The 9,394-nt window shown below is 36.4% G+C and overlaps 1 long non-coding RNA gene across 1 annotated transcript; it reads right to left on the reverse strand.

Moving 5' to 3' along the window:
• Positions 1 to 676: 676 nt before the first annotated feature.
• LOC307144168 lies at positions 677 to 2,716 on the reverse strand. Its single transcript, XR_013818683.1, has 3 exons — positions 2,576 to 2,716; positions 1,147 to 1,234; positions 677 to 1,064 (listed from the first exon to the last, which is right to left on the reverse strand). It is a non-coding gene; the product is annotated as an uncharacterized lncRNA (long non-coding RNA).
• Between the last annotated feature and the right edge of the window lie 6,678 nt (positions 2,717 to 9,394).

Genomic DNA, 9,394 nt, shown 5'->3' on the forward strand with positions numbered 1-9,394 from the left:
CATTTCTTACATACAGTTCATTTAAGTGTGCATTTCATGGATTCCCGAACGCTGGCGCTACGTCATATTCTCGGAAGTATGTAGAAGTTAATAGTATAATTCGTAACTAATCTTTAGATAACTAATACACGTTTTCTTGTTTTTGTAATGGATGTCTAGGCTAAATGGAACAAAATTAAAAATGGCACCACCACCATCAATTTGGTAAAGAATGTCTAAATAAACGGTATACGGAGATATTTCCTCATCCGGTTAAACGCTTTCACTGTTTGAATAAAGTTAGGTTTCTTGTTAATAAAAATGACATTACAAAAATAAATTACTTTATTAATATATGTAATGAGATAAATCCACATTTATGATGATCGCTTTTGACCAACCTATCATAAGTACATTTTGGTAATCACATATTTTTATTAACTTAAAGTTTTCATTTCATTTCTAAAGATATGTTCCACCTATCATAAACAAGAGTGTGTAAACATTTAAAAGACAGGATCGACAGTCCTCGATATGCAGTATGCTAAAAATACATAGGCTAAATAGAGATATTGCTTGCTTTGATAGATTATACAAGTTAGGTAACATGGTATTGACCTTGTTCCTCAACACAACTTGATTTAAAATGTGTCCAGGTCCTCCATATACTTAAAGATGAATAAAAATACATTCTTTTGCGTCATTTGATATTTTTATTATTTAACAAAAATGGTTCATTTTATAATTTTACAAGAAAAGATGTTGGATGATCAGATGAACAGTTCCTGATATGAATACCACAGATTATTTAAGGAACATGGCATGGACTTTCATCCCTTGTTCACAACAATTTGAAAGAAATGTGTCCATGTCCTCGAAACACTCAAAGATAAACATAAGTCCCTCGCATCATCTGAGTGTCCCTCCAGGTAGTTTCGAATGGCATTCTGCTGTTTTTCATGGACCATGTGAATAAAGGCAGGCTCTGTCACCTCCCCACGGAATAACTGAGGGTGACTCCTCAACCAGCACCACGCTGGACCAATGTCCCTGATGAGCTTCAATTTTATATCCTCTTCGTGCTCCTGGTAAGAATAGAGAATACATTTGTGTGTGTGTGTGTGTGTTGTGGGAAAGAAATATACATGTCCACTAAAAAGTATTTACTTTTTCATTGTCCTCTCCAGCCATCACTTCTCCTCTCCTAGGTGACTGTTTGGTGGTGGATGGTGGCCTCTGACACCCTGAAGACAAGCTAAAGGGTTGGGTAAACAATTTGTAAAGCATCTTTCTAGTCTTTTCAACCATTCAAACCATTCCAGACTTTGAAAACATTCAGCATTCAATTCAGCTTCACATTCTAGGAGGAAACATTTAAAGCATGTGTGTAGTTCGAATGTACAATAATCCATTTCATGGTTTTGGCGACAATGCCTATTTACACATGTTCAGGTTGAATTTCCAAATACTTGGAACGGTTCAGTGTTCCTTATGATGTGCTGTTCTAAGAAAAAAAAAAGTTCATTGTTCCAATGTTCAAAGTTTCATTTCTTAGGTTTTGAAGGTTGAATGTTATTGTGCTCTGCATGATGTTCCACAAATGACATTCTCCTTATTGTGCATGCCCTAAAAGTTATAGACAGCTGCCCTTCAAATTGTTTATTTTATATTATTTGTTTATTTAACAGGGAAAATACTCTAAGCATCGTTACATGCAGACAACCGATAGGACATCTAACATAAAGCTAGTTTGCAGCTCTTGTCCTCTGGTTAGGCTTTTACATAAAATCAAAACATCTACATAGAACACAAACACAATAATCACAATGAACCAAACCAATACAAATACACATACGTATAGACAGATAACTGTGTATTTGTTGTATCTAAACAATCAAACAATGGCATATTGATATACCTACGCATAAAGCAGTGTTGTAGTCTAGTTTTTTGTAGTGAGTATACTGTGATTTTTTTCCCCCTCCCAGCCTCATACGCACCCATCCAACATTCCAATTTATTATAAGCGACAGCTGATAAAACCTGTGCCCCAGGTACCATATTCATGTAGTATAATCATTCTTAAAGGTATAGTTCACCCAAAAATTAAACAGGGTTCCCGCGGGGTCTTAAAAAGTCTTAAAATGTCTAAAATTTAATTTGTTAAATTTAAGGCCTTAAAACGTCTTAAAAACGGCCAGATTTTCACCCGAGGTCTTAAATTTAATTTAGTTAGGTCTTAAAAAAAGTGTTATCCTCGTTCATTTCCAGAAATGCTGGCTGCAGAAAGTTATTAACGTTACACTGTAGCAAACAAAGTATCGAATCGCGAAAGTGGAGCTCAAAGCGGAGCTCTAGAGTGTTTGCTGCGCCGCCCTCAGAGCGTTCGTTCGGGGTGTTGTAGTTCTTTCTGGGGGTGTTGGTACACGTACTCTGTGATAAAACTACAAATCCCGTGATAAATGCAATTACCTGCCCGCAAAATACGTCTACATTTAATAACGTTGTATTTTTTCTGGACAGAATGAGGCAGACATGCATTGTTTTATATTATTCTAAACAGTGATAAAGTCTGCACTCAATCAGCACTGCATACCTTATTATTATGACAATAGTGAAGGCTTGAAGAACTCAAATACACCAGAGCTTGATGCAGTCGTGTTTATTGTCTTCGTTTCATCAGTCAAAGCGTTTCAGTCTTCAGTTTATCCTACATCGCTAGCTTCACATTAGGGCTAAGGATTACTTCTCTGAGGCAAATGTGGAGTTTCTGCTCGAGGGCGCCCTCTGGCTTCCAGTATGAATGAAAGTTTGGGTAACAAATATGAAAAATAATACTTCTCTCTAAATAAATTTATATGACAACCCATATGTTTTTCTCCAATGTACAGTTTTTCCCCCACAGTGGATGCATAAGAGGCTCATATTTCATATTAAATACATAGACGTCTTTAAGAAATTTATATCACAGATAAAAAGCACAGAATTTCTTTATTTTTTAATTTTATTTTTTACAATAAATCTTTAGACCTTTCTAATGATTTTTAGTCATAGGCTGTCTGCATATTAACAGGTAACCCAGCAGGTTTTTTTTGTAAAATAATTTTTCTGTAAAATATAAATGTTATTTTATTAGTATTATTATTATATTGTTATATTTATTCTTAAATACTCTATTTTTAATTTTTTAATAATTAAAATGTTATTGTAATAGTAATATTTCTAATTTTGTTAAATATTTGTATTTATTGAATATAATCATTATTATTAGTCTAATATATAAACATTAATATATAAAATGTTATATGCATACACTTTTCATTTGTAAAAAAAATAATAAAAAAAATTGCATTTTAACCAGAATAATCGCAATTAGATATCGTCCACAAATCGTGCATCCCTAGTTTATCCTATCTCCCTAGTGCATCCCCTGTTCAATCTCTATTAGGCTATTAATATGCTGTTTTGTAATCTATTCTATTTGAGGGCAAGTTTGTTTTAGCCTATTTTCATTTTGGGCCTAAGGTTTTGGGCATTTGGCACGTTGTTGGCTGTGGAGGGTTACTAATGTCATTGCTTTTTTTATTATTTCTTTGATTTAAATAATTTTGGTAATGCGTCGTATAGGTCTTAAATTTCAATCTTTATGGTCTTAAAATGTCTTAAAAAGGTCTTAAATTTGACTTTCTGAAACCTGCAAGAACCCTGATTAAAATTGTGTTGTAATTTCCTCACCCTCAAGTTGTTCCAAAACTGAGTTTCTTTCTTCTGTTTAACACAAAAGATGATATTTTGAAAAATGTTGGTTATCAGACAGTTGACTTCCACAGTAGGAAAAAATATAGACTATGAAAGTCAATGGGTGCTGCCAACTGTCTGATTGCCAACATTTTTCAAAATATCATCTTGAAAAAAGCTATTGAAGCTATCTATTGAAAAATGAATCTCTTTTCAATAGCTAATTAATAGACTACACCACTGGCATAAAGTGTCATAGGTGCAAACAATGTCAGCAAATCAGGCCAGTTTTATTTGCCCCTCACATAAGTCTTTGGCAGTTGTCTATGGCATTAGAGATGGGTGTGGTTTGGTGAGAAGTGTGGGGCAACAGAGTGCAAAATCATTCTGGTGATACAAGTGTGAAATTGGCTCTCTCTAAAGTTAATCTTTCATGGCAATAATTCTACAATATAGCTGCCAGTTATCTTCAGTTTAAAAAAACAACACAACAAAAACATGTAAACAAATCAGTGTTGGCCAATACTAAAAAACAGTCATGGTCACTTCATGTGCATATAATCCGTTTTTGTGGTATGTATTTACTTTCTCAATGGTATGAATTAATTTGACTCAATTTTCATGGTAGGCTTCATAAATGAATCATTTGCACTTAGCTGCCCCACTATTTCTACTAATTTCCAATCTTTGTTCTCCACCATACCTTAGCCTAGATTGTCTTCCAGTTTGACTAAATAGCTAAATATTTTGTTTAATATTTTCTTCTAAAGCTCAATTGCAGTACGGCTGCTCCCTGGCCCATGGAAAATCATCAAAACCAACGTACATGAATATAATCACTTTTTTCCAGTCCTTATTCAATATTTTTATGTATGCAAAAAATACATTACATATGCTTATTTCACAGAATATTCCAACCCAGGCAGAGGGACCAGATTGTGGTGTGTGCATGCTGATGGTAAATTTACAGACTATGGGCAGTTATTCTGATGGAAAAGATTTGTTTAATTTACATACAATATTTAGTTGTGTACTTAGAAAAAAAGTACAGAATAGCTGGTGACCGTAAATTGTAGCATTTTAATTTCTTAATGGTATTTGTCTATTTTAGTATGCACTGTATATGGCCCTGGAATGGACATTTGACTTTAATCAGGTGAAAACCTCAAATTCTCAGTTGTTTTGTTTTTTTTCCTAGTAAGTTTTTCAACTGCATTCTCAGCTTTGTGTTATATCTGTTAGGATGACATCCCTCGGCTCCGAAGGTGGTGGTGTCGTTTGCTTTTGCAAAACATGTCACCTGTAAACAACATATTAGGACCAAAACCTTGACTACCCAGAAATACTGTTATTAAGAGGGACTTTATATCCCCGTTTAACATACCTGTGAATCTAGGATGCCACCTATGTGCTCCAGATGTGGTAGCCCACAACAGACAAAACTGCACCCTGGAAGATCTCCTTCCAAACATACAAAAACATTGTGTAAACTACATCTAACTTTCTATTGTCAGCTGATGGTTAACGTTAAGCTGCAGAGTATCATGTGAAAGGAAACATGACTGTTCAAATCCTAAACACATGGGTGTTGTAGGTTTTAATGGAGATGTAAAAAAAAAGGCCTGCAAAACAGCATACTGCAGTTATACCATGGGCTGGTTCCTCGGTTACAGAAGGTCCTTCAGCGTGTTCATCAGCTTCACATGGCCTTTCATCTGGTGCATCAGCTTCACATGGCCTTTCATCTGGTGCATCAGCTTGGGGTGTCCTAATGGCTGGTGTAGTTGATGCTGTTAAAAATAAAATAAAATCCAACAATTTACATAATTTAATTCAAATGGATGTATTTTGTCATCTCCGCAAAATGTCAAAATATGTCAAATGTATTGTGCATATTTGCAGGTCACAGCTTATAATATTTACAATAGCAAAGAAAATTGCCTGGATAATCATCTACTAATAAAATATGACATCATACTGCCAATATTCACAAACATATTAACATAAAGAACTTATAATGAGGGTGGAATACATACCCAAAACTGTATGACCATAAGAATTTAACACAATGTTCACTCCCATGCCCAGTCTCTTCTTCATGTTGTCTATTGTTATGGCGTTTCTATTGTTGTTATAGTGATGCAAGATGTTTCGCATCAGAAAGATGTGCGAGGAGGGAGTCATCATATTGAGAAAATGGTTATTTTTTCTCATTCCAGAGAAGAGCTGTTCGGCACACTGGCTGTTGAGCCAACCACACAACTCGGGGACTAGTTCAGCCTTGCGCAAGCCATCTCTGGCATCCTTAGAATTAGCCTCATGAAAACTATCATAGAGAGCATAATGATCGGATGATCATGTTAGAGGGTGGCCATTTTCATCTGGCATGGATTTCTTTGTGAGTAGCCACGGCAAGTTCACTTTTATCTGTCGAGAATTTGCAAGTTGAATGTTCTCTTCTGTAGGCTCCAACAGCCTGCCCCCATTAGGATGGAAGGTTTCGGGTTTTCTAATGTTTGTGTGCGTTGCCAACCCTCGGGCAAAATCATACAATGAAACATTTGGAAAATGTTTCATTGAAAACAAAAGGTCCGTGAAGTCCCATGGGCTCTCAGCTCTGATGTTAAATTTTACCCCATAGGCCACAGCACATGGACAGGTGACCAGAGCCCATCCACCTGTTAAAGGAAACCACAAATCTCAGTTCTAGAGAGTTCACTACTATACCTAGGGATGGAACGATTACGTTGTTGTTTTTTTAATGAGAAGAAATGGCAGAAGACATTGACAGTGCCGGGAGATTGTTCAGCAGCCTTCTAAAAAGACCAAATCTGAGATGTGTCATATTTTGGCTTTTACAAAAGTAAGGGAAACTTAAAGGGATAGTTCACCCAAAAATGTAAATTCTGTCATAATTTACTCACCCTCAAGTTGTTCCAAACCAGTATGAGTTTCTTTGTTTTGCTGAACACAAAAGATGATATTTTGAAAAATATTTGTAACCAAGCAGATCAGGGAAAAAATACTATGGTAGTCAATGGTTGCTCTATCTGCTTGGTTACAAACATTTTTATCAGCAGAACAACGAAACTCATACTGGTTTGGAACAACTTGAGGGTGAGTAAGCGATGACAGGATTACAAGTTTTGGGTGAAATATCCCTTTAATCGAGGATGGTCACCCTGTCTGCAGAACATGCAAAAAGAAAGGGATAGGAATAGGATGAAACATTTCAAATCTGCGAACGCAAGGCAAGTGGATTTCGCTTCGCTTGTATTATTGTCTTTGAATAAGAAAATATTAGTGTAATTTTATATTAAATTCAATTCAAATCTATTTGTATAGCGCTTTTCACAATACACATTGTTTCAAAGCAGCTTTACAGAAAGTGCATTTCATAAATGTACATTGAAAAATGTTAGAAAGAGAATGTTAAAGAAAAATGTTAGAATAAGTTAATCAATCATGTATTAATTTAGGCCATTACAACGCTGACGTTGAGTCGTCTCTTCACAGGCGTCGAGTCGTCTCATCACAGGTGTTGGGGCATCTGAAGTCTCCATGAGAGGCTGGATACAAACTGGAGCTGACGAACTAGTTACCTCGGGACTAGTGTCCCGAGATAACAACAGAAAAGCAGATGGGAAATAATTAGTATAGCTGCTGTTCAGAATATTAATGCTTTTGATCCGATTTAACTGTAGTATAAAACGTATTTATAATGTGAATGCTTGGCTAAAGAGATGCGTCTTTAATCTAGTTTTAAACTGGGACAGCGAGTCTGAACCTCGAACAATATCAGGAAGACTATTCCAGAGTTTAGGAGCTAAATGTGAAAATGCCCTCCCTCCTTTAGTGGACTTAGATATCCTAGGAATGACCAGAAGCCTCGAGTTTAGTGATCTTAAAGAGCGCGATGGATTGTACGGCGATAGAAGATCCGTTAAATACACTGGAGCTAAACCATTTAGGGCTTTATAGGTCAGTAGCAATACTTTGTAATTGATACGGAACTTAATAGGTAACCAGTGTAGAGATGATAAAATTGGTGTTATATGATCATATTTTCTTGACCTAGTAAGAACTCTAGCAGCTGCGTTTTGGACGAACTGTAGCTTGTTTATTGATGATGCAGGACAACCAGCTAATAAAGCATTACAGTAATCTAGTCTCGAGGTCATGAATGCATGAACTAACTTTTCTGCATCAGAAATAGATAGCATGTTACGTAGCTTAGCAATGTTTCTAAGGTGGAAAAATACCGTACTTGTAACATATGAAATATGATTTTCGAAAGACAAGTTGCGGTCTAATATAACACCCAGGTCTTTTACTGTAGTGGATAAAGTGACAGGACATCCTTCCAAGTTAAAGTTGTATTGTGAGAGGTTTTGTGGGCAGTTTTTTGGACCAATAAGTAATACCTCCGTTTTATCTGAATTTAATAGCAGAAAATTACACGTCATCCAGTATTTAATATCATCAACACACGCTGTCAGTTTAGATAATTTAGCGTTTTCATCTGGTCGTGATGAAATATATAATTTAGTGTCATCAGCATAACAGTGGAAATTAATTCCATGTTTTCTTATAATATTACCAAGTGGCAGCATATATATTGAGAATAACAGAGGGCCTAGCACGGATCCTTGCGGCACCCCATAGTCTACTGACGTTATCTTTGATTTTTCCCCATTTAGACAGACAAAATGGTAGCGGTCTGATAAATACGATCTAAACCAGTTTAATGCCTGTCCCTGAACACCAGTGTAATTTTGAAGACGATGTAGCGTCTGAAGTGTCTCTCAACTAGGATCAAAGTGGTGAGTCGTTTGGAGAAACATCAGAGATGTTTTCCTCCAAACAGCTCTGCATATAAATTAAATTCCTGCTCCAACGGCTCCAACAAGTCTGAGTCAAATTGCACCACCGACTAATTAAGACCGGCTAGAGTGTGACCAGAAGATACTATGATGGCCCTTTCTGAGCTTCAATCAGATTCTAATCAGCCATGACACCTACACTTCAGTCTAGAACGGCCGGGGGGTGACCCTAACACACACACACACAAGCATTCCTCTCTATTTAGCCTTTAATTAAACTATCCCAGAAATTACATATATGATGATTTCTTAAGTATATGCATGCTCCCCATATTTCTTATGATTGCGTGATGTAAGAGCTATCTTAAAGGGTTAGTTCACCCAAAAATGAAAATTCTGTCATTAATTACTTACCCTCATGTCGTTCGACACCCGTCAGACCTCCGTTCATCTTCGGAACAGAAATTAAGATATTTTAGTGGAAATCTGATGCCTCTGAAAGTCCTCCATTGGCTCAATGGTACTCTACACTCTCAAGGCCCTTAAAAGGTACTAAAGACGTCGTTACAAAGTCCATCTCACTACAGTGGTTCTAAAATAACTTTATGAATCGGCGACAATAGTTTTTGTGTGCAAAAAAACCCTAAATAACGACTTACATAGTGATGACGATTTCAAAACAAAGTATCATGAAGCTTCGAAGCGTTATGAATCACTGAGTCGATTCAGCGGTTTGAATCGCCAAATTTCAGCAGTTTGGCGGTTTGACACGCGATCCGAATCATCATTCGGCTCAGTGATTCATAACACGGTCCAGCCAAGCTGTTGTTTCCTTTGAGGATCGACGCGCTCCG

Source organism: Gobio gobio, assembly GCF_949357685.1.
Source record: "Gobio gobio genome assembly, chromosome: 20".
NCBI lineage: Eukaryota > Metazoa > Chordata > Actinopteri > Cypriniformes > Gobionidae > Gobio > Gobio gobio.